At 36.5% G+C, this 26,782-nt stretch overlaps 1 protein-coding gene across 2 annotated transcripts in view; it reads left to right on the plus strand.

The window, feature by feature from the left end:
• The window catches only part of GABRG3 (gamma-aminobutyric acid type A receptor subunit gamma3), a 1,437,912-nt gene that overhangs the window by 1,098,924 nt on the left and 312,206 nt on the right, over positions 1-26,782 (plus strand). The window lies entirely within an intron of this gene.

Here is a 26,782-nt window from a genome sequence, read left to right on the forward strand (position 1 = left end):
AAAAGCTGCTTTTAAAAGAGAATACTAGGTGACCCACATTACTGGAGAATACAACTTTTTTTCACTTACTGTTTTATGTTCTTGGTATAAAAGAGTTCTTTTGTAGTTTAGTTGAGGGTATTTTCTATGCTTGTACATCCAGCAAAAATGTGTTTTGTACAATTTTTTTGTAATGAATATTCAGGGAAATTTGTTTCCCTTAATATTCGTTTGCTACACTATTTGGATATCATTATGTTCAAAATGAAACAAATACTAAAGATTTGTTAAACATTGACATAAATTTCCATTAAAATGAATGTAAAAGTTTAAAAACTACAGGTGAAAAAGTTAATCTGTAGCTTTATAATTACTTTTAGCGCACTGGAGAGCCACACTTACCCAGTCCTCTTCTTCACATAACCCCAGCTCCGCTAATAGGAGGCTTAGTGTGGTTGACTCACAGGGCCTGCACTAAAGGATATTCTCCTTTAGTTCAGGCCATTAACCACCATGCTAAGTCTTCTGCTAGAGCAGTCATGGCTCTGTGAAGAAGAGGACCGGGTTAGTATGGGTCTCCAGTGCACTGAAGGTAAGTATTAACCCCCAAACATTTGTTAAAGGAAATCAATGAATACTGCCAAATTTCATAATTTTCTTTAAATTTCGTTGGTGCATTCATTTGGATATTTGTTTCATTTTCCCTGAGTCTGTACTTGATGTATTGAAAATGTAAAAGATTAGCATTAAAAAATTATACTTACCCTGACATGGCTTACACCTCACTCATCATAGTATGATAGAGAAACAGGAGTAAGGTGTTTTATCTACTTGTGGATTTATTATTATTGTTTTTGTTTTATGTAAATTATAACTGTAAAATATCCAGGTTTTTCACATTGGGTACTTTCTTACTTGTGTAGCTTAATATAACAAAAATTCCCAGGAGAGGAATTAGGGGGGAGCAGTAAGTTGATGGTATGACGATGTGTAAATGGTTACCAGAGTTTCCTCCTTGTGGAGTTAAGGTAGTAATCTGGCAATGTGGAACTGTGTCGTAATTAGATGGTTAAACAGAGGCTGCTCCACTTGGACTCGGTGTGAGGTAATCTATAGAAATGATATAAGAAAAAGAGGGTGCCTCATAGTGTAAAATGTCCCCAATGGGCTTGTAAGCGTAGAAAGTGAAAGGCTTACTAGAAGGAGTAGCACCATGCTTTGACAGGTGCCAATGAGCAGGCTAGCACTCAGCAGTGGCTAGTACACTATTCTTGAAATCCCCAATTGGAGCTGTCAATGATGTCAGCCAGAATCCAATGATGGGTATATTTCAGATAGGGGTGCAATGTCCCTCTGAGTCCACTGATAAAGTGGGTGTTAGGAAAACAATAAGGACAACTCCCGATGTTTAATATAATAAAAACAACGCTTTAATCTTTCCAGCAACGCGTTTCTCAACCAAACATACAGATCGTTTCTTCAGGCAATGAAAACGGATACAAAGCATTTCAATTAGCAGCATTAAATACATTTGTAATGATAAAAACGAAAGTTGTCATATTTCAAATGAACCAATGATAAGTGTAAACAAGCAACATTCTTGTACCAGCAGTGGTGCAGGTGTTTTGTGTTAGTTGCAAGTTTTTACCTTCTAAAATTCCCCATAGAAAAAAAGCCTTTGTAAAAAAGGAGATCTGCAGTTGGGATATCAGGCATATCCCATAAATAACAGAAATAAAATCTGCACATTATTAAAACATTAATAAAACAATACTAATCATCCGTCCATATGAGAGACCGTAATTCTCGCATTGTCAGAGGGAAATCTTTTCCCTCAGAAAATGTATCAATCAATACTTAACAAGTTCTGACTGAATAAAAAAATTGTGTTTAGATGTAATATCCGTTATTTTGGAAGTTGTGTACTTATATAAGGGTGGAAAACACTGCTAATTCGAGGATAATTCCGAGCTCACACATGTATATAAATAATCAAAGTATATCAAGAGAACAATTGGGTGTAAAAATGTTTTTTTAAATAATCAAGAATCTGTAAAAAGACACACCATATGTGTGTGTCAAATCTGTGTATAAGATTTCATCAATCTATGGTTTTTTTGTATGTATATCCCAAGTGTATGAATAGTGGGTAGTGATGTGTTATCTTTGTTCTCTATAAAGGTTAGTATTGTTTCTAATGAGATTATATATACCATCTACTGAGTTTAAGAATGAGCTTAAATAAATATTAAACACTAGCATTTGAATATAAGTGTATTAACACAATTAATGATTGTGTTTGTATATGTAATGTTGTAGTGATCTTGTATTTGAGATCTGAATTTATATGTGTAGTGGCATGCAGAAAACATAATGGCACAAATAAAACAAATCTTAAACATATTATATATGTGTGAGGACATCCTGGATAATGATATTAGTAAAAAGTGATATTATTGGATGTGATCTAAAAAAATAACATATATAACAGAGGGAAACTTATTGGTATGCCTTTAGAAATGGCATATGTAATATTACACTAAATGTAATGTGACAATATAACTTTGCGCTAAAGTGCACTATGTTGTGTTGTTCGGTCATCAAATGTTAGCATAAAAGATAACCTATGGACACCTTAAATTCCATTCACACCTCACAATTAAATGAGAGTGTGATCTGTGGGAACTAGCTAGATCTTCTTAAAATGTTATATACTGATGCATAATATGTTGTGCAAAAATGAGTGTACATATGTACATATATATATATATAGTATCCTCATGTATTCAATGTCATCTCATATAGTGTATTGTTCATGGTTTTCATAATATGGAAGGAATATGAAAAAGAGGGGGGGGTGAACTAACTGATTGATAAATATGTATGACTAAAAAATCTTGTACAGTCAGGCGTATAATGTGAAAAAGGGATGGGAATATGTTATGAGACTGTGTTACGATGATTGATATGATATATCATAATTTGAAAGTTTATCAAAATTCAGAAGCATTGGTTAATTGAATGCTGCCAAATCTAAGTTGGCATTAAGGCCAGATGGGAAAAGAGTCTTCAACTTGAAGATCCAATAGGTTAGTCTTACATTGTCTAAGTTTATTTAGCCTATTGTAATCAGAGGATTTAGGAATAAAATCAATGGGATAATATCTGAATATATACGGGTTACCATTATGTTTGTATAAACAGTGTTTCGGAATGCTGTGTTTAATCTTTGTTTTTAAACAATTTTTGCAGTTCCGATAGTGTTCACCCCATCTGGTTTTGATTTTTCTGGAGGTGCGGCCTACATATTGTAGACCGCATAAACATTCCAATAGTTAAATCACATAATGAGATTCACAATTGTAAAAACCTGAGATATTGAAGGATTCATCAGTAGCTGTTGATTTAAAGGTTTTTATACCAGATTTTATGAATCTACAGGAACTAAACAAAGTTTTTCCACATTTATAAACCCCTTGTAAGCAAAATATACCCTTATTGGTTGTTTTATGTGCTTTAATGGTATGATTAATATGTTTGACTCTTTTAGTAGGAGCTAGTTTGTTTCTCAGAGTTGGTGCTTTTCTCTATACTATCCTGGGTTTATTGTTTACTATTGTTTTATTCATTCAGAACTTGATGTTAAATATTAATTGATACATTTACTGAGGGAAAAGATTTCCCTCTGACAATGCGAGAATTACGGTCTCTCACATGGACGGATGACTAGTATTGTTTTATTAATGTTTTAATAATGTGCAGATTTTATTTCTGTTATTTATGGGATATGCCTGATATTGCGAGATTGTAAGTCTCCCATGTGTATTAACTGTTGGTTAGATTTTCTAAAAGTGCAGATCTCTCTCCATTTTTACAAAGGCTTTTTTTCTATGGGAAATTTTAGAAGGTAAAAACTTGCAACTAACACACAACACCTGAACCAGTGCTGGTACAAGAATGTTGCTTGTTTACACTTACAGATCCAATCACTGCTATCATTGGTTTGTTTGAAATGTGACAACTTCCATTTTTATCATTACAAATGTATTTAATGCTGCTAATTGAGATGCTTTGTATCCATTTTTATTGCCTGAAGAAACGACCTGTATGTTTGGTTGAGAAACGTGTTGTTGGAAAGATTAAAGCGTTGTTTTTATTATATGAAACATCGGAAGTTGTCCTTATTGTTGTTTCCTAACACCCAATTTATCAGTGGACTCAGAGGGACATTTCACCCCTATCTGAAATATACCCATCATTGGATTCTGGCTGACATCATTGGCAGCACCGATTGGGGAATTCAAGAACAGTGTACTAGCCTGCTCGTCGACACGGGTCAAAGCACAGTGCTACTCCTTCTGGTAAGCCTTTTTCTTTCTATTTTTCAATAAAGCTGGTTAAAAAATATATACTGACCCTGTGGAGCTTAAAGAAACATGAAACCCAATTCTTTTAATTTCATGGTTTAGAAAGAGCATGCAATTTTAAACAACTTTCCATTTTACTTCTGTTATCTAATTTGTTTCATTCTAATTATATCTTTTTTGAAAAACATATATAGATAGGCTCAGTAGCTGCTGATTGGTGGCTGCACATAGATGCCTCGTGTGACTGACTCACCCTTGTGCATTTCTATTTCTTCAACAAAGGATATCTGAAGAATAAAGCAAATTAATTGATGGAAGTAAATTGGAATGTTTAAAATTGTATTCTCTATCTGAATCAAATTAAGAAAAATTTGGGGTTTGATGTCCCTTTAATGTTGTATGTGCACCAGAAAGATTTATATTCAGTAAATTCTTATAAGGTTCCTAAACAGAAAGTTATTACAATACCTAAAAGTGATATAGTAATAAGGAGAAATGAAACTGCTAAATTTTTAAAAATCAAAACAACAACAAAATATAAAATTTACCTATGTCAGTATTTAGAGCAAAACATTTTGAAACATATAAAGAGAAGTATTTCCATGTATTTCTTTTATACAGGTGTCAACTTTAGAAGACATAAGAAGTAATTGAAATATTGGAATGTTCTGTGAGTTGTAGTCTTTCAAACAGAGCTGTGTAGTCTTTACCTGTATTGGAACACTACAGCTCCTAGAACCTCCTCTCAGACCACATAATCTTCAGGAGTTGAGTCATTTTCTTCAGCTTGAAAACTCAAGAAATATTTTTCATCTTGAAATATATATATATATGTATACACTGTATATGCATTTTAACCCTTTAAGGACACAGCTTTCTGTTTGCTCAATTGTTTTATGAAGGAAAAATTCTGTCATATGTACTTAAGAGGTTAAATAGTTTAATACATTCATATTTGGAGATGCTAATTTCTGAAAGCATATTACAAAGCAAGAGGGACTTTTTTTTGCACGTCTCAAAAATATACATGTAGTATGCTGGAAATCATTGTTAGAGGTGCAGTGCACTGTGTAGATACACACAAGACGCTATTTTTTTTAATTATTTTTTATGGAGCACAGCAGCATCCCTTAGCAGTGTGTTTGTTGTGTTTGGAAAACTGATGTTAAAAATTCCATTGCCAGGAGAAAGATTGACTAAACCACTGGAGAAGTGGTGAAACACAATAGATCTGCATTTCTGAGCCAAAAGAGAGAGGCTATAAAGTATGTGAACAAAAAAGATAGAGAGACAATGTTGCTAACACTTTCCTTGGGGTTGTGCTGCTCACTAGAAGTCTCTCCCTGGACTTGAGCAGAAGGTTATGGATATGTGGAATGGCGGTGGATAAATGTGACTGAACCCATTTTCGATCCAGTGAGTACTTACCACTAAGTATAACGCAGTATGTTGGTATTTCACCATTGTTGCTTTGGTCTTTCTAGATTGATTCAGAACTCCAGAGTTGGATTAAAGCACTGACATTTCACATATCCATCCTATAAAGTATATAGCTAACATAGATTAAATTGATGTATAGTTTTAAAATATATCTGTGATATCCCTTTAAATCTAACCTGCATAAGTACTTCCTTCTTATTTAAGGAAGTACTCTTTCCTCAATCAGGGCCTGAAAATTGATCTTCACAGATTACCTTGTCCTCTATAAACCTATTTGCTAGGTTTACTTTGAATCTCTCTACGATACCCGCTGGGTATCAGCTGTTCCCTCCGATCCTCTACCGGTATCTGTCTTCCAGATTCCTACGCCTGCCGGATCTACGCTTCACACACGCCGAAGTCGCGCTCACACCAAGCGGTCACCGGATCTCTAAGCTGCCAGCTTCCTCCTTGTCAGCCTTCACAAAGGCATTACCGCTCTCCACGCTTCAATCTCCGCTTCAGTTAAAAGATAAGTACTAATCGGCGCACAAATATGAAATATATATCAGCTATTCTATAAGCTCCATTGTTTGCTACATTACTTTTCTCTCTCGCTATTGGAGAAGTACAACTCGGTATTCAGCATATTTGGGATATAAGCGTGTATGTCTGGACTGTAAATATTTTATTGCGTGATTGTGTGAGTGCATGAAGAAATTGCTTTACTAAAATACTCTTCATTTATTCTTGGGATTTACACGAACTGTTCTAAGAGTCATTAACTCTATCTGTAATCTCATTATTCCTCAAAATAGTTCTGAACTACATTTTTTAGTTCTGTTTTCATACTTACCTGATGCCATTATATATGATTTCATTTTTATGAAGTCCCATATAGATTTATTCAATTACAAAACTAAAGCCTCACCTTATATAAGCAAGTTAAATAAGTCATTTTCTCTTTTGTTTATTATAAGAACAGAGCAACAAAACCTTTATTTTGCAATTATAAGTATTCACCTTTTAAAGTGATTGTGAATATCACAGCATTTTCAGGCCAAAAAAGGTCATAACCTATATATAATCAAAGATGGATCCTAGTGAAATAAAGAATGAATTCACTAATATCCATCAAAAATTGGAATATTTAGCCAGGGCCTTAACTGAGGTACAAACAGAAAATAAAGCACTCAAAACTCTAGTAAAAGAATGTTTAGCAGTGAAAAGTTCCACACATTAATTACCCACAACCCTTCACTGGTAAACGAAGTGAGTATAGAGACTTTAAAAACGCTTGCAACTTACTTTTCTCACTTAAGCCTGAAAGGATCAAGGTTTGTACCACTATCTCCTTCCTCCAGGGGGAGCCCCACTCATGGGCTAATAGATATTTTGAGAGTAACCATCCAATACTTGATTCCCTGGAAGAATTTTTTCTGGCTATGACATCCTTATATGAGGATTCCCACACTCAGATAACGGCAGAAACTAAATTGAGATCCTTAAAACAGGGTAAAAGGAACGTAGAAGACTACATTACCAAATTCCAAATGTGGATTAATGATTCCAAATGGAATGAAATTAGTTTAAAGAACCAATTCAGATTGGGACTTTCGGAAACATTAAAAGATGAGTTGTCCCGTTTGGAGATGCCCGAATCTCTAAACGGACTCATGAAATTAAGTACAACCCTGGATCGTAGACTGCGTGAAAGGAAGGCTGAAAGAGCTTCTTATGACAGTACACCGAGACGTCCATATCTTTACAGTCCAAGCCAGGAAAAAGGTACATCAAATCAGACTCCAATGGAGATTGGAGCCATAAAGGGACCACTAACACCCGAAGAAAAGGCCAGACGCAGATCTGAGAATATTTGCCTATACTGTGGGCAAAAAGAACACTCGGTTACAAATTGCCCAATTCTTCAAAGGCAGAAGAAGGGTAAGATTAATTTAAGACATAATATTTTACACTTCACTCAAAACCCTCAACTGACTCTTAACCTTTCTTTACAGTGGGATCAGAAAAACGTTCGCTCTAACACATTAATCGATTCTGGGGCAGCCAGAAATTATATAGATACTTCTTTTGTTAATTTAAATAAAATTCCTATTGTTTGCAAGGCACAACCAGTCTCTGTTAAACTCATTGATGGCTCACTCATACAACACGGTCCCATTACACATCAAACGATACCTTTACTAGTGACTACTGACAATGGACATACTGAATATCTGTCTTTTGACCTAATTTCCATCCACATGCATACTCTCATTTTAGGTTTCACATGGTTACAAAAACATAACCCCAGCATAGACTGGTCCTCTCCACAGGTAACATTAGAATCACCATTCTGTTTAAATACCTGTTTCCCATTTCAGTTAATCTCTACTATAGAACAAGAACTACCAGAAATTTATCAGGATCTGGCAGAGGTGTTTGATCTAAAGGAAGCAGAAAATCTCTCACCTCATAGGGAGTTTGACTGCCCAATTGATATAATACCAGGGTCTCAAATACCTCACGGTAAAATATACCCACTATCACAAGAAGAGTTAACTTACTTACATTCCTATCTCGACGACAATCTCCGAAAAGGATTTATATCTCATTCAACATCTCCAGCTGCCGCTGGAATGTTCCTAGCACGTAATAAAGATGGTGCAATAAGACCTATTATTGACTACAGAGCCTTAAATGAAATAACTATTAAAAACAGGTACCCTCTACCTCTAATACCTGAACTACTAGAACGGTTAAATGAAGCTTCTATTTATTCAAAACTTGATCTTAAGGGGGTTTATAACCTTATACGTATGAAAGAAGGACACGTATGGAAAACCACCTTTAGAACCCATTATGGGCTTTTCCAATACAATGTAATGCCTTTTGGCCTAAGCAATGCTCCAGCAACCTTCCAGCATTTTATTAAAGAAATATTCCACGATCTCATGGACATCTGTGTTATCATCTATTTAGATGATATCTTAATATACTCCAAATCTCCCACTGAACACGAAAAGCACGTGAGATGGGTACTTACTTGTCTTAAGGAGCACAAATTATACGCAAAATTAAAAAAATGCGTTTTCCATGTTTCTAAGATAAAATTCTTAGGTTATATAATAACTCCTAACAAAGTACAAATCGATCCTGAAAAAGTATCTGCCATTAAGGATTGGCTTGCTCCCACTACTGTGAAATCGCTACAACGCTTTATAGGTTTCGCTAATTTTTACGGAAAATTTATTATAAATTTCTCTTCAATAGTTATAGATATAGAGAACAAGAGGGCGACCCCTAGTGCAAATCAATTATGAAGATATAGTGGATGTTAAGTTGTAGTCACAAAGGAATACTCACAAATTGTGTTGCACACTGTAGTGCAAATGGGGCGTACTAGGTATATTACGGTGACCTAGTGCACATGTATACCAAGGCTATGCTGCTGCAGTGAGATGAATGCTTTAAAAACAAACACAGGTCAAACAATGGATCTGTGTGAATAATGCTACGCGTTTCTAAGCGCTGACCGCGCTTTTTCCTCAGGCTGATAATACTAACAGGACTGGAGACTCCTTCTTATATACTGGTGCACCCTAAATGATGAACAGCTGAACAATCGTTAAACAGGTGCTATACTAATTACATACGTCAGTTCCTAACAACATGTCAGAGAGATATAAAGATATTTTCTAAAAATTCTAATACTAATGTACAAATTCTATATACATTGTAATGCTAAACAGATTAGTAAAAGACTGAAGCGGTAGATACCTTATATATAGATACAATGTTTATCATAAATATTGTAAAGCCAAAAAACCTCTTATCTCAACGTGCTTACACTAATGTGTGATATTCATACTATAAAAAACATATATAATTAACCACATTTTCATTCTATGAATTCATTTTATAATAGACACAGTGAGAAACCAATAAGGGGATATGTCTCGATTCTATAAATGAATAGTTTCAACCTAATAAGAGAGGTGTGTCTGGCTGCACCAATGAAATTGCTCATCTGTAGCCAAAAAAAAAAAACATTGATAAAATTGAAATATTAGGAACTTATAAATAGAAAAAAATAGTTATGAATACGAGAATGACCTAGATGGAGTGATAAAGATAATTATTGTGTTTGATTGTGAACTATATCATACTATAACTTGCAACGAAGTTCTGGAGTGTAACTAAATATCGCGATATCACTATATATGATGTGATTCTATGGGTGTATTATCTAAATTTTAGGATATAAGCTATGACTGTGCAATTGTGGAATATTATGTGATGATATGATGATTTATGTTATATATAAGCATTATGTACCGGCACAATAGAACTAAACTAAGTGTAAACGTGTCTAAAGTGATATGTAAAGGGAACTATGAGACTATAACTCGATAGATATATATATATATATGGAAAAAATCCATATTTAAAAAATCACAATATAGTGATATATATATAATATGCAATACATAGAAATTTATTGTGTTATTGAAATGTGTAAGCGATATTTAGGGATATAACTTAAACTAATGTGATATATAATAGACAGTGAAAAACTAATGAAAGGATATGTCTCGATTCTAAAAGTGAATGGTTTCAACCTAATAGGAGAGGTGTGTCTGGCTGCACCAATAATATTGCTCTGTCTGTAGCCGAAAAAAGATATAATAAAATTGAAATGAATATAAATGCAAAAATAACCTAGATGAAGTGATCAAGATTATATATGTGTTTGATCGTGAACTATATCAATACTATGACTTGCAAAGGAGTGTAACTAAATAGCGCGATATCACGATATGTGAAATGTAATTCTATAAATGTATTGTCTGAAATGTGTTATGTACAGGAACAGTAGAAATAAACTAAGTGTTAACGTGTCTCAGGTGATGTGTAAAAGGAACTATGAGACAATAACTTGAAAGATATATATATATGAAAGATATCCATATTAGATAGTCACGATATGGTGATGTATATATAATATGCAATACATAGGAATTTATTGTGTTATTACAAAGTGTATGTGATATGTTGAAATCTAACTTAACTAAATAAATGATAATATTGTCAGTGAAAATAAAACATATATAAGGAACCCAATGACATATAGGTTATGGTCTGTAATCATATTGATTTATATGTTGATAATATGCTAACTAGAAACATGAGGCATATGTGTCTGTGTACCTAATTGGGTATTAGGTGGTGTTATTAAGCAAGTGTAAGAGAAAATATATATAAGTGTAAGTGAAAAATGTGAGTGAGTGTATAGTATATGGTGGTAGGTGTTAAAGGGGAATGGTCTAAAGTAAGTGATATGTGCAATGTGTTAAATCATAAAGAAATTAAAAAAATCTTATCAAAACATTGGCCATTACTTAAACGAGACCCCATATTTAGATCTATCTTACAAGAAAAACCTAGATGTACTTTCAAAAGAGCTCCCACAATAAAGGAGAAGTTGGCACCAAGTAAGGTTGTAATGTGTAGACGTATGTCCAATACCTCTCACCACAGCTCTCCAACTTCAATGAGGTCCAATATAGGAACTTTTAGATGCAATACAAGTAGATGTCATATGTGCAGATACATCACCAATGGTGTAAAAAATATTATCTCCAATAGCACAGGGGAATCTTTTGCGATTAGTCAAAGAATAACATGTAATTCCAACTATGTAATTTACTGTATAACATGTTTGTGTGGCCTACAATATATAGGCCGCACCTGTAGAAAAATCAGACAGAGATGGTCAGAACACTTGAGATGTATTCTTAAAGGATCTGACAAATACAGCACTTCTAGACACCATTTCTCTATACATGGCAAAAATAAATGTGTAATGAATTTTACCCCTTTAGAAACTATCCCCGCAGTTAGTCATCAGAATAGAATGACCAAGTTACGCCAGAGGGAAACATTCTGGATTTACAAATTCAAAACTTTATATCCTGAAGGTCTCAATGAAGTTATAGACTGCTGCTTTTTAATCCATCCATTTATTCACTTCACCAATAGCGCTTCACTATCATTTTATTCCATATATCACATTTATACACATATGTCTATATATTCCCATCATTAACACATATACCCCCATCTACACACATACACATATATATTTTTAACACATTGCACATATCACTTACTTTAGACCATTCCTCTTTAACACCTACCACCATATACTATACACTCACTCTCTCACATTTTTCACTTACACTTATATATATTTTCTCTTACACTTGCTTAATAACACCACCTAATACCCAATTAGGTACACAGACACATATGCCTCATGTTTCTAGTTAGCATATTATCAACATATAAATCAATATGATTACAGACCATAACCTATATGTCATTGGGTTCCTTATATATGTTTTTATTTTCACTGACAATATTATCATTTATTTAGTTAAGTTAGATTTCAACATATCACATACACTTTGTAATAACACAATAAATTCCTATGGCCTAGATTTAGAGTTCGGCGTTAGCCGTGAAAACCAGCGTTAGAGGCTCCTAACGCTGGTTTTAGGCTACCGCCGGTATTTGGAGTCACTCAAAATAGGGTCTAACGCTCACTTTTCAGCCGCGACTTTTCCATACCGCAGATCCCCTTACGTCAATTGCGTATCCTATCTTTTCAATGGGATCTTCCTAACGCCGGTATTTAGAGTCGTTTCTGAAGTGAGCGTTAGAGCTCTAACGACAAAACTCCAGCCGCAGGAAAAAAGCAGGAGTTAAGAGCTTTCTGGGCTAACGCCGGTTCATAAAGCTCTTAACTACTGTACCCTAAAGTACACTAACACCCATAAACTACCTATGCACCCCTAAACCGAGGTCCCCCCACATCGTCACAACTCGATTACATTTTTTTAACCCCTAATCTGCCGACCGCCACCTACGTTATACTTATGTACCCCTAATCTGCTGCCCCTAACCCCGCCGACCCCTGTATTATATTTATTAACCCCTAACCTGCCCCCCACAACGTCGCCGCAAGCTACTTACAATAATTAACCCCTAATCTGCCGACCGCAAAGCGCCGCCACCTACGTTATCCTTATGTACCCCTAATCTGCTGCCCCTAACACCGCCGACCACTATATTATATTTATTAACCCCTAATCTGCCCCCCTCAACGTCGCCGACACCTGCCTACACTTATTAACCCCTAATCTGCCGAGCGGACCTGAGCGCTACTATAATAAAGTTATTAACCCCTAATCCACCTCACTAACCCTATCATAAATAGTATTAACCCTTAATCTGCCCTCCCTAACATCGCCGACACCTAACTTCAATTATTAACCCCTAATCTGACGACCGGAGCTCATCGCTACTATAATAAATGGATTAACCCCTAAAGCTAAGTCTAACCCTAACACTAACACCCCCCTAACTTAAATATAATTTAAATCTAACGAAATTAATTAACTCTTATTAAATAAATTATTCCTATTTAAAGCTAAATACTTACCTGTAAAATTAATCCTAATATAGCTACACTATAAATTATAATTATATTGTAGCTATTTTAGGATTAATATTTATTTTACAGGTAACTTTGTATTTATTTTAACCAGGTACAATAGCTATTAAATAGTTAAGAACTATTTAATAGTTACCTAGTTAAAATAATAACAAAATTACCTGTAAAATAAGTCCTAACCTAAGTTATAATTAAACCTAACACTACCCTATCAATAAATTAATTAAATAAAATACCTACAATTACCTACAATAAAACCTAACACTACACTATCAATAAATAAATTAAATACAATTTCTACAAATAACTACAATTACATAAACTAACTAAAGTACAAAAAATAAAAAAGAACTGTTACAAAAAATAAAAAAATATTTACAAACATAAGAAAAATATTACAACAATTTTAAACTAATTACACCTACTCTAAGCCCCCTAATAAAATAACAAAGACCCCCAAAATAAAAAAATGCCCTACCCTATTCTAAATTACTAAATTTAAAAGCTCTTTTACCTTACCAGCCCTGAACAAGAAATTCAGCTCTTTTGCCTGTAAAAAAAAACATACAATACCCCCCCCCAACATTACAACCCACCACCCACATACCCCTAATCTAACCCAAACCCCCCTTAAATAAACCTAACACTAAGCCCCTGAAGATCATCCTACCTTGTCTTCACCATACCAGGTTCACCGATCGGTCCAGAAGAGCTCCTCCGATGTCCTGATCCAAGCCCAAGCGGGGGGCTGAAGAGGTCCATGATCCGGCTGAAGTCTTCATCCAAGCGGGCCAGAAGAGGTCTTCCATCCGATTGAAGTCTTCATCCAAGCGGCATCCATCCGGAGCGAAGCGGCAGCATCCTGAAGACCTCCACCGCGGAACATCCATCCTGGCCGACGACTGAACGCCCAAGATGGCGTCCCTCGAATTCCGATTGGCTGATAGGATTCTATCAGCCAATCGGAATTAAGGTAGGAATATTCTGATTGGCTGATGGAATCAGCCAATCAGAATCAAGTTTAATCCGATTGGCTGATCCAATCAGCCAATCAGATAGAGCTCACATTCTATTGGCTGATCGGAACAGCCAATAGAATGCGAGCTCAATCTGCATAGCATTCACAAAAAATAGTGTTCACAAAAATTGGCGTACATAAAAAATGTTCAAATGTTCAACCGGTTATATGGAAGTGAATCCAGTAGTAGAAACGCGTTGGCATACTGCAGCTGAACCACAATAATTTGACCCACTCAACGTTTACATTCTACTATTATTGACTTCACGTTATATTTCTACACGTCACTTTGGAGGAAACACTACTGGATTCACTTACATATAACCGGTTGAACATTTGAACATTTTTTATGTACGCCAATTTTTGTGAACACTATTTTTTGTGAATGCTATTTTTCTTTGTTGAAAGCTATTGTGTGCACTCAATCACTCACTTAGGTTGTTTATATTATTGAATGTACATGTCCTAACTCCTCATCACTGGCTCACTAAGTCAGCGTCACATGCTATACTCCATTGGATATTTTTAGATATTTTTAGATTTGTTTATTATATATATATATATATATATTTTTTTTTTTTTTGTTAAGTCAGACATGGATCCATGCGTCTGATTGCCATTTGTAAATTTTTATATGTATTAAAATGTACCTTTTACTAGCCTTTTAAGCTTTTTAGCGCTTACTCTCTCCCCATTTTAACTTTTGTATTGTTAGCCTACTAGGAGGCTATATAGTTAGTAAGCTTAAGGCCCTGGGTGTAGCGCTCGGTCCACTTCTCCTGTTCTTATTTTTGAATTTATATTCATTTCAATTTTATTATATCTTTTTTCGGCTACAGACAGAGCAATATTATTGGTGCAGCCAGACACACCTCTCTTATTAGGTTGAAACTATTCATTTATAGAATCGAGACATATCCTTTCATTAGTTTTTCACTGTGTCTATTATAAAATGAATTCATAGAATGAAAATGTGGTTAATTATATATGTTTTTTATAGTATGAATATCACACATTAGTGTAAGCACGTTGAGATAAGAGGGTTTTTTTTGCTTTACAATATTTACGATAAACATTGTATCTATATATAAGGTATCTACCGCTTCAGTCTTTTACCAATCTGTTTAGCATTACAATGTATATAGAATTTGTACATTAGTATTAGAATTTTTAGAAAATATCTTTATATCTCTCTGACATGTTGTTAGGAACTGACATATGTAATTAGTATAGCACCTGTTTAACGATTGTTCAGCTGTTCATCATTTAGGGTGCACCAGTATATAAGAAGGAGTCTCCAGTCCTGTTAGTATTATCAGCCTGAGGAAAAAGCGTGGTCAGCGCTTAGAAACGCGTAGCATTATTCACACAGATCCATTGTTTGACCTGTGTTTGTTTTTAAGTATTTTAATAAAACTTTTTTAACCTTATACTGGAGTCCTTCTCTATATTCATCTGACGTTCATCAGCAGTTGTCCTGGGGCATTCATCTCACTGCAGCAGCATAGCCTTGGTATACATGTGCACTAGGTCACCGTAATATACCTAGTACGCCCCATTTGCACTACAGTGTGCAACACAATTTGTGAGTATTCCTTTGTGACTACAACTTAACATCCACTATATCTTCATAATTGATTTGCACTAGGGGTCGCCCTCTTGTTCTCTATATCTCTATCTCTACAGATCATCACTCTGTTTTGGGAGGAGCAGCCACAGTAAAGTGCACAGTTTGCTGGGACACTGTGAAGTTCCCAGATCGTTCTCCTAGGCATTATCTCTGCCTTTCTATATTGTGAGTATGTATATTGTCATATACTCCTCATTTGTGATATATTGGCTACACTAGGAGGCGCCCTTTCTCTCTGCTTTGTTTCAATAGTTAGACCGCTAACACAACTAACTAGTGTTAATCAAAAATTCAAATGGTCTGAAAAAGCCCAAGAAACCTTTGATAAACTTAAAGAGCTATTCACTACAGCTCCAATCCTATCACTACCCAACTTCGATCTTCAATTCCAACTTGAAGTAAATGCCTCTAATACAGGCATAGGAGCTGTGCTCTCCCAGCAACATGGTGATGATGGTGAAATTCACCCCATAGCCTTTTATTAAAGAACACTAACTAGTGCAGAATGTAACTATAGTGTGGGAGACAAAGGACTGTTAGCAATAAAGAATGCTTTAGAACAATGGAGACATCTCCTAGAGGGATCAAAACTCCCGTTCATTATTTTTACTGACCATAAGAATCTTGAATACTTGAAAAGAATAAGACTTTGACAGCCAGACAGGCAAGATGGTCATTATTTTTATACCGTTTTGACTTTATAATTACCTACAAACCTGGTAGTCAAAATACTAAAACCGATGCTTTATCTCGTATATATGAAATTCTGCCTCATGAACCACCTAATTTTACTATCTCTCCTGAAAAAATAATAGTCATCTTGACACCTATAGAACAAGAAGTTCATAAGGCCTTAAAACAAGATTCCAGTATTGCTCTAAATATCATCAATCTGCACTATATTACCATAACAGTCAATTGTATATACCAGAGAGTATTAGACCATCAATTCTCTCACACACTCATGATTCATCTTGGAATTAAAAAAAACATTGACCTTACCAGACGTAATTTCTGGTGGCCTGGCATGAATAAATACATCTATGACTATGTATAAGGGTGTGAGAATTGTGCCCAAAATAAATTAGCTCACAAAAGACCAATTGGTTTACTCACGCCTCTGCCTATCCCAGATAAACCATGGAGTACCATAGCCATGGATTTCATTGTTGAACTACCCCTTGCACAACAATATAACACTATCATGGTAATAGTTGATCACTTAACCAGACTAGCTCATTTCATCCCTCTTAAGGGATTACCCACAGCCATAACAACGGCTAAAGTCTTTCTTGACCATGTCGTTAGATTACATGGATTACCTTCCAACATAATTACCGATAGGGGAACCCAATTTACATCCTCTTTCTGGAGATCTCTATGTAAACTGTTAAAAATTGACCACCGTTATACCACTGCTTTCCATCCCCAGACAAATGGACTAACAGAGAGACTTAATCAGACCAATTCTTAAGTTGTTATATCTCAAATCTCCAAGACGATTGGACAGTTTTTCTCCCCATGGCCAAATTCACATATAATAATTCAATAAGTGCCTCTATCAAAACATCCCCCTTTTATGCAACATATGGTTTTCACCCTAACACTATATCTCTTTCTAATAAAACAGTAAATTCTCCCACAGCAATTGAATTTACATCCAACCTCCAAGAAAGATTAAATGTCCTAAAGACACATCTAAAAGAAGCCAAACAATATCAAAAGACATATTATGACCTAAAACATAGAAAAGGTCCTGAAAATAAGATTGGGGACTTAGTACTCCTATCAACAAAGAATCTCAAACTTCATGTTCCTAGCAAGAAACTTGCAAATCAGTTCTTGGGTCCATTCCCAATTGAACAAGTGATCAATTCCAATGTGGTAAAGCTTAAATTGCCTAAAGACTATAAAATACATCCTTCTTTTCATATCTCATTGTCACTTCTGCCATTCCTCCACCTCCTATTATGGTAGATCACCAAGAAGAATTTGAGGTTGAATCCATACTTGACTCTAGGATAAATAGGCATAAATTGGAATATCTCATTAAATGGAAGGGTTTTGGCCCCGAGGACAACTCTTGGCTCATCCATTCTGAAGTCCATTCGCCCCGGTTGGTCAGGGCTTTCCATAGGAAATATCCTCTCAAACCGCATCCAGAATCCCCGGGGGTGATTCCCTGAGGGGGGCATGTGATATCCCTTTAAATCTAACTTGCATAAGTACTTCCTTCCTATTTAAGGAAGTACTCTTTCCTCAATCAGGGCCTGAAAATTGAAGTTGATCTTCACAGATTACCTTGTCCTCTGTTAACCTATTTGCTACATTTGACTTTTGCAAAGTCATTCAGGTCTCTTTGAATTTCTCTACGATACCCACTGGGTATCAGCTGTTCCTCCGATCCTCTACCGGTATCTGTCTTCCGGATTCCTACACCTGCCGGATCTACGCTCCACACATGCCGAAGTCGCGCTCACACCAAGCGGTCACCGGATCTCTAAGCTGCCAGCTTCCTCCTTGTCAGCCTTCACAAAGGCATTACCACTCTCCACGTTTCAATCTCCGCTTCAGTTAAAAGATAAGTACCGCTCTCCACGCACAAATATGAAATATATATCAGCTATTCTATAAGCTCCATTGTTTGTTACATTACTTTTCTCTCTCGATATTGGAGAAGTACAACTTACTCTGTCTTCAGCATATTTGGGATATAAGCGTGTATGTCTGGACTGTAAATATTTTATTGCGTGATTGTGTGAGTGCATGAAGAAATTGCTTAACTAAAATACTCTTAATTTGTTCTTGGGATTTACACGAACTGTTCTAAGAGTCATTAACTCTATCTGTAATCTCATTATTCCTCAAAATAGTTCTGAACTACATTTTTTAGTTCTGTTTTCATACTTACCTGATGCCATTATATATGATTTCATTTTTATGAAGTCCCATATAGATTTATTCAATTACAAAACTAAAGCCTCACCTTATATAAGCAAGTTAAATAAGTCATTTTCTCTTGTTTATTATAAGAACAGAGCAACAAAACCTTTATTTTGCAATTATAAGTATTCCCCTTTTATAGTGATTGTGAATATCACAATATATTTTATTGTGTCTTGAATAAAACAATTAAATTGTAGAAGACTTTAAAACTGCCATCAAGAAAATTGATAAAAAATTTGCTCAATCATTCCCCCCCCAACTGGGATTCCCCTCAGTAATAAAATCTACCACACATTGAAAATGCAGGGCTCCCTAAGAAAAGGTATAAAAAGAGGAAGATAGATAAGAATGATATATGGATAGAATAAGGCACTTAGAGAAACATACACCTAGATTATGAGTCTTGCGTTAGCCTTAAAAAGCCGTGTTGAGAGGTACCAATGCTGCTTTTTTCCTTCCGCTGGTATTACGAGTCTTGCAGGTACAGGTGTACCTCTCACTTTTTTGGTAAGACTCGAAAATACCACAAATCCACTTACGTCAATTACGTATCCTATATTTTCAATGGGACTTGCATAACGCCGGTATTACAAGTCTTCCAAAAAGTGAGCGGTACAGTCTCTCCTGTCAAGACTGATACCGCATTTAAAAGTCAGTAGTTAAGATTTTTATGGGCTAACGCCGTAGTATAAAACTCTTATCTAAAGTGCTAAAAAGTACACTAACACCCATAAACTACCTATTAACCCCTAAACCGAGGCCCCCCCAACATCACAAACATCGGAATTAAGGTAGAAAAAATTCTATTGGCTAATGCAATCAGCCAATAGGATTGAAGTTCAATCCTATTGGCTGATCCAATCAGCCAATAGGATTGAGCTGGCAGTCTATTGGCTGATTGGATCAGTCAATAGAATGCAAGCTCAATCCTATTGGCTGGTTAGTGTTAGGTTTTATTAAGGGGGCATTGGGTGGGTTTTAGAGTAGGGTTGGGTGTGTGGGTGGTGGGTTTTAATGTTGGGGGTGGTATTGTACTTTTTTTTACAGGTAATAGAGCTGATTACTTTGGGGCAATGCCCCGCAAAAGGCCCTTTTAAGGGCTATTTGTAATTTAGTATAGGGTAGGGCTTTTTATTATTTGGGGGGGCTTTTATTATTTTATTAGGGGGATTAGATTAGGTGCAATTAGTTTAAATTACTATTAATTTTTTTAATTGTATTTAATTGTATTTAGTTTAGGTAATTAATTTAATTACAGTGTAGTGTTAGGTGTAATTGTAACTTAGCTTAGGATTTATTTTACAGGTAAATTTGAATTTATTTTAACTAGGTAGCTATTAAATAGTTAATAACTATTTAATAACTATTCTACCTAGTTAAAATAAATACAAAGTTGCCTATAAAATAAAAATAAATCCTAAGCTAGCTACAATGTAACTATTAGTTATATTGTAGATATCTTAGGGTTTATTTTATAGGTAAGTATTTAGTTTTAAATAGGAATAATTTAGTTAATGATAGTTATTTTATTTAGATTTATTTAAGTTAGGGGGGTGTTAGGGTTAGTGTTAGACTTATATTTAGGGGTTAATAACTTTAATAAAGTGGCGGCGACGTTGGGGGCGGCAGATTGGGGTTAATAAATGTAGGTAGGTTGCTGTAACATTGGGGGTGGCAGGTTAGGGGTTAATAAATATAATGTAGGTGTCGGCGATGTTGGGGGCAGCAGATTAGGGGTTAATAAGTATAATGTAGGTGGCGGCGGTGTCCGGTGCAGCAGATTAGGGGTTAATAATATAATGCAGGTGTCATCGATGTCGGGGGCGGCAGATTAGGGGTAAATAAGTGTAAGATTAGGGGTGTTTAGACTCAGGGTTCATGTTAGGGTGTTGGGTGTAGACATAAAATGTATTTCCCCATAGGAATCAATGGGGCTGCGTTAGGAGCTTTACGCTGCTATTTTGCAGGTATTAGTTTTTTTTTCAACCGGCTCTCCCCCATTGATTCCTATGGGGAAATTGTGCACGAGCACGTTTTGCCAGCTCACCTCTACCATAAGCAGCACTGGTATTGAGGTGAGATGTGGAGCTAAATTTTGCTCTACGCTCACTTTTTTGTGGCTAATGCCGAGTTTGTAAAAACCCGTAATACCAGTGTTGTCTGTAGGTGAGCGGTGAGGGAAAACTGCTCGTTAGCACCACACAGCATTACCGACAAAACTTGTAATCTAGGCGATAGTGTGCAGATATAAAGTAAGGAAGACCCCTAACATGGTCACGTTTCACATCACATTTCCTCAGAGGAAGGCAACCCCAAGAGGTCATCAAACTACGTAATTATGTATTCATTTATTTATATTCAATTCTCTTTTTTTATTATTAGTGAAATACAATGGAGCAGCAGATATGAAAAAAAAATGTGACATTAGGGAGAATGTAATTAGAATTTACAGTTTTAAGATTTTGGAAAATATGAGGCCCCTTTTGCTGAAATCACAGATATATGACAAATACTAATTCAATTGAATTTGAAATGAAGAAATAACCAGTCTGTAAAATGAAACAGAACTTGGAATTTGATGTCATTCTTATAGTATAGGATTATATAGGCCTAGATTTGGAGTTCGGCGGTAAAAGGTCTGTTAACGCTCCGCGGGCTTTTTTCTGGCCGCACCATAAAATTAACTCTGGTATCGAGAGTTCAAACAAATGCTGCGTTAGGCTCCAAAAAAGGAGCGTAGAGCATTTTTACCGCAAATGCAACTCTCGATACCAGAGTTGCTTACGGACGCGGCCGGCCTCAAAAACATGCTCGTGCACGATTCTCCCATAGGAAACAATGGGGCTGTTTGAGCTGTAAAAAAACCTAACACCTGCAAAAAAGCAGCGTTCAGCTCCTAACGCAGCCCCATTGTTTCCTATGGGGAAACACTTCCTACGTCTGCACCTAACACTCTAACATGTACCCCGAGTCTAAACACCCCTAACCTTACACTTATTAACCCCTAATCTGCCGCCCCCGCTATCGCTGACCCCTGCATATTTTTTTAACCCCTAATCTGCCGCTCCGTAAACCGCCGCAACCTACGTTATCCCTATGTACCCCTAATCTGCTACCCCTAACACCGCCGACCCCTATATTATATTTATTAACCCCTAACCTGCCCCCCACAACGTCGCCGACACCTGCCTACACTTATTAACCCCTAATCTGCCGAGCGGACCTGAGCGCTACTATAATAAAGTTATTAACCCCTAATCCGCCTCACTAACCCTATCATAAATAGTATTAACCCCTAATCTGCCCTCCCTAACATCGCCGACACCTAACTTCAATTATTAACCCCTAATCTTCCGATCGGAGCTCACCGCTATTCTAATAAATGGATTAACCCCTAAAGCTAAGTCTAACCCTAACACTAACACCCCCCTAAGTTAAATATAATATTTATCTAACGAAATAAATTAACTCTTATTAAATAACTTATTCCTATTTAAAGCTAAATACTTACCTGTAAAATAAATCCTAATATAGCTACAATATAAATTATAATTATATTATAGCTATTTTAGGATTAATATTTATTTTACAGGCAACTTTGTAATTATTTTAACCAGGTACAATAGCTATTAAATAGTTAAGAACTATTTAATAGTTACCTAGTTAAAATAATAACAAATTTACCTGTAAAATAAATCCTAACCTAAGTTATAATTAAACCTAACACTACCCTATCAATAAAATAATTAAATAAACTACCTACAATTACCTACAATTAACCTAACACTACACTATCAATAAATTAATTAAACACAATTCCTACAAATAAATACAATTAAATAAACTAGCTAAAGTACAAAAAATAAAAAAGAACTAAGTTACAGAAAATAAAAAAATATTTACAAACATAAGAAAAATATTACAACAATTTTAAACTAATTACACCTACTCTAAGCCCCCTAATAAAATAACAAAGCCCCCCAAAATAAAAAAATCCCTACCCTATTCTAAATTAAAAAAGTTACAAGCTCTTTTACCTTACCAGCCCTGAACAGGGCCCTTTGCGGGGCATGCCCCAAGAATTTCAGCTCTTTTGCCTGTAAAAAAAAACATACAATACCCCCCCCCCAACATTACAACCCACCACCCACATACCCCTAATCTAACCCAAACCCCCCTTAAATAAACCTAACACTAATCCCCTGAAGATCTTCCTACCTTGTCTTCACCATCCAGGTATCACCGATCCATCCTGGCTCCAAGATCTTCATCCAACCCAAGCGGGGGTTGACGATCCATAATCCGGTCCAGAAGAGGCTCCAAAGTCTTCCTCCTATCCGGCAAGAAGAGGACATCCGGACCGGCAAACATCTTCTCCAAGCGGCATCTTCGATCTTCTTCCATCCGGAGCGAAGCAGCAGGATCCTGAAGACCTCCAGCGCGGAACATCCATCCGGACCGACGACTGAACGACGAATGACTGTTCCTTTAAGGGACGTCATCCAAGATGGCGTCCCTCGAATTCCGATTGGCTGATAGGATTCTATCAGCCAATCGGAATTAAGGTAGGAATTTTCTGATTGGCTGATGGAATCAGCCAATCAGAATCAAGTTCAATCCGATTGGCTGATCCAATCAGCCAATCAGATTGAGCTCGCATTCTATTGGCTGTTCCGATCAGCCAATAGAATGCGAGCTCAATCTGATTGGCTGATTGGATCGGCCAATCGGATTGAACTAGATTCTGATTGGCTGATTCCATCAGCCAATCAGAAAATTCCTACCTTAATTCCGATTGGCTGATAGAATCCTATCAGCCAATCGGAATTCAAGGGACGCCATCTTGGATGACGTCCCTTAAAGGAACAGTCATTCGTCGTTCAGTCGTCGGTCCGGATGGATGTTCCGCGCTGGAGGTCTTCAGGATCCTGCCGCTTCGCTCCGGATGGAAGAAGATCGAAGATGCCGCTTGGAGAAGATGTTTGCCGGTCCGGATGTCCTCTTCTTGCCGGATAGGAGGAAGACTTTGGAGCCTCTTCTGGACCGGATTATGGATCGCCAACCCCCGCTTGGGTTGGATGAAGATCTTGGAGCCAGGACGGATCGGTGATACCTGGATGGTGAAGACAAGGTAGGAAGATCTTCAGGGGATTAGTGTTAGGTTTATTTAAGGGGGGTTTGGGTTAGATTAGGGGTATGTGGGTGGTGGGTTGTAATGTTGGGGGGGGGGTATTGTATGTTTTTTTTTACAGGCAAAAGAGCTGAAATTCTTGGGGCATGCCCCGCAAAGGGCCCTGTTCAGGGCTGGTAAGGTAAAAGAGCTTGTAACTTTTTTAATTTAGAATAGGGTAGGGAATTTTTTATTTTGGGGGGCTTTGTTATTTTATGAGGGGGCTTAGAGTAGGTGTAATTAGTTTAAAATTGTTGTAATATTTTTCTTATGTTTGTAAATATTTTTTTATTTTCTGTAACTTAGTTCTTTTTTATTTTTTGTACTTTAGCTAGTTTATTTAATTGTATTTATTTGTAGGAATTGTGTTTAATTAATTTATTGATAGTGTAGTGTTAGGTTAATTGTAGGTAATTGTAGGTAGTTTATTTAATTATTTTATTGATAGGGTAGTGTTAGGTTTAATTATAACTTAGGTTAGGATTTATTTTACAGGTAAATTTGTTATTATTTTAACTAGGTAACTATTAAATAGTTCTTAACTATTTAATAGCTATTGTACCTGGTTAAAATAATTACAAAGTTGCCTGTAAAATAAATATTAATCCTAAAATAGCTATAATATAATTATAATTTATATTGTAGCTATATTAGGATTTATTTTACAGGTAAGTATTTAGCTTTAAATAGGAATAATTTATTTAATAAGAGTTAATTTATTTCGTTAGATGTAAATTATATTTAACTTAGGGGGGTGTTAGTGTTAGGGTTAGACTTAGCTTTAGGGGTTAATCCATTTATTAGAATAGCGGTGAGCTCCGGTCGGCAGATTAGGGGTTAATAATTGAAGTTAGGTGTCGGCGATGTTAGGGAGGGCAGATTAGGGGTTAATACTATTTATGATAGGGTTAGTGAGGCGGGTTAGGGGTTAATAACTTTATTATAGTAGCGCTCAGGTCCGCTCGGCAGATTAGGAGTTAATAAGTGTAGGCAGGTGTCGGCGACGTTGTGGGGGGCAGATTAGGGGTTAATAAATATAATATAGGGGTCGGCGGTGTTAGGGGTAGCAGATTAGGGGTACATAGGGATAACGTAGGTGGCGGCGCTTTGCGGTCGGAAGATTAGGGGTTAATTATTTTAAGTAGCTGGCGGCGACGTTGTGGGGGGCAGGTTAGAGGTTAATAAATATAATACAGGGGTCGGCGGGGTTAGGGGCAGCAGATTAGGGGTACATAAATATAACGTAGGTGGCGGTCGGCAGATTAGGGGTTAAAAATTTTAATCGAGTGTCGGCGATGTGGGGGGGCCTCGGTTTAGGGGTACATAGGTAGTTTATGGGTGTTAGTGTACTTTAGGGTACAGTAGTTAAGAGCTTTATAAACCGGCGTTAGCCAGAAAGCTCTTAACTCCTGCTATTTTCAGGCGGCTGGAATTTTGTCGTTAGAGCTCTAACGCTCACTTCAGAAACGACTCTAAATACCAGCGTTAGAAAGATCCCATTGAAAAGATAGGCTACGCAAATGGCGTAGGGGGATCTGTGGTATGGAAAAGTCGCGGCTGAAAAGTGAGCGTTAGACCCTTTAATCACTGACTCCAAATACCAGCGGGCGGCCAAAACCAGCGTTAGGAGCCTCTAACGCTGGTTTTGACGGCTACCGCCGAAATCCAAATCTAGGCCATAGTGTTTAGAAAAGTTAGAAATTTTGCTGCAAATTAAGAAGCAATGACTTGATTTACTAAAATGAAATAAAAGGAAGTACAATTTGGACAACACGATTCTGGCGTCTTAATAAGATGTTCTCTCCGTTTTTTCAACTTTTTTCTTCTTCATCCTCACTTTTTGATAAATGGAAAATTAAATGACTGATGTTAAGTTATCTGAAACAACCAATATACATTTTTCAAACATACGGATATATGATTATTTGTCTGTATAAAAAAAGTAATATTGGATTGATTAACCGTTTCCCCTTCTTGGTTTTGCCTTACTAAGGCCTAGATTTGGAGTTTTGTCGGTAATGACCCGAAAAACTAACGCCGGCTTTTTTCTGGCCGCACCATAAAAATAACTCTGGTATCGAGAGTCCACATAAAGGCTGCGTTAGGCTCCAAAAAAGGAGCATAGAGCATTTTTAACGCAGCTTCAACTCTCGATACCAGAGTTGCTTACGGACGCGGCCAGCCTCAAAAACGTGCTCGTGCACGATTCCCACATAGGAAACAATGGGGCTGTTTGAGCTGAAAAAAACCCAAACACCTGCAAAAAAGCCGCGTTCAGCTCCTAACGCAGCCCCATTGTTTGCTATGCGGTAACCCTTCCTACGTCTGCACTTAACACTTTAACATGTACCCCGAGTCTAAACACCCCTAACCTTACACTTATTAACCCCTAATCTGCCGCCCCCGCTATCGCTGACCCCTGCATATTATTATTAACCCCTAATCTGCCGCTCCGTAAACCGCCGCTACTTACATTATCCCTATGTACCCCTAATCTGCTGCCCCTAACACCGCCGACCCCTATATTATATTTATTAACCCCTAATCTGCCCCCCACAACGTCGCCTCCACCTGCCTACACTTATTAACCCCTAATCTGCCGACCGGACCTGAGCGCTACTATAATAAAGTTATTAACCCCTAATCCGCCTCACTAACCCTATCATAAATAGTATTAACCCCTAATCTGCCCTCCCTAACATCGCCGACACCTAACTTCAATTATTAACCCCTA

This window comes from Bombina bombina, chromosome 3 (genome assembly GCF_027579735.1).
Source record: "Bombina bombina isolate aBomBom1 chromosome 3, aBomBom1.pri, whole genome shotgun sequence".
Classification (NCBI taxonomy): domain Eukaryota; kingdom Metazoa; phylum Chordata; class Amphibia; order Anura; family Bombinatoridae; genus Bombina; species Bombina bombina.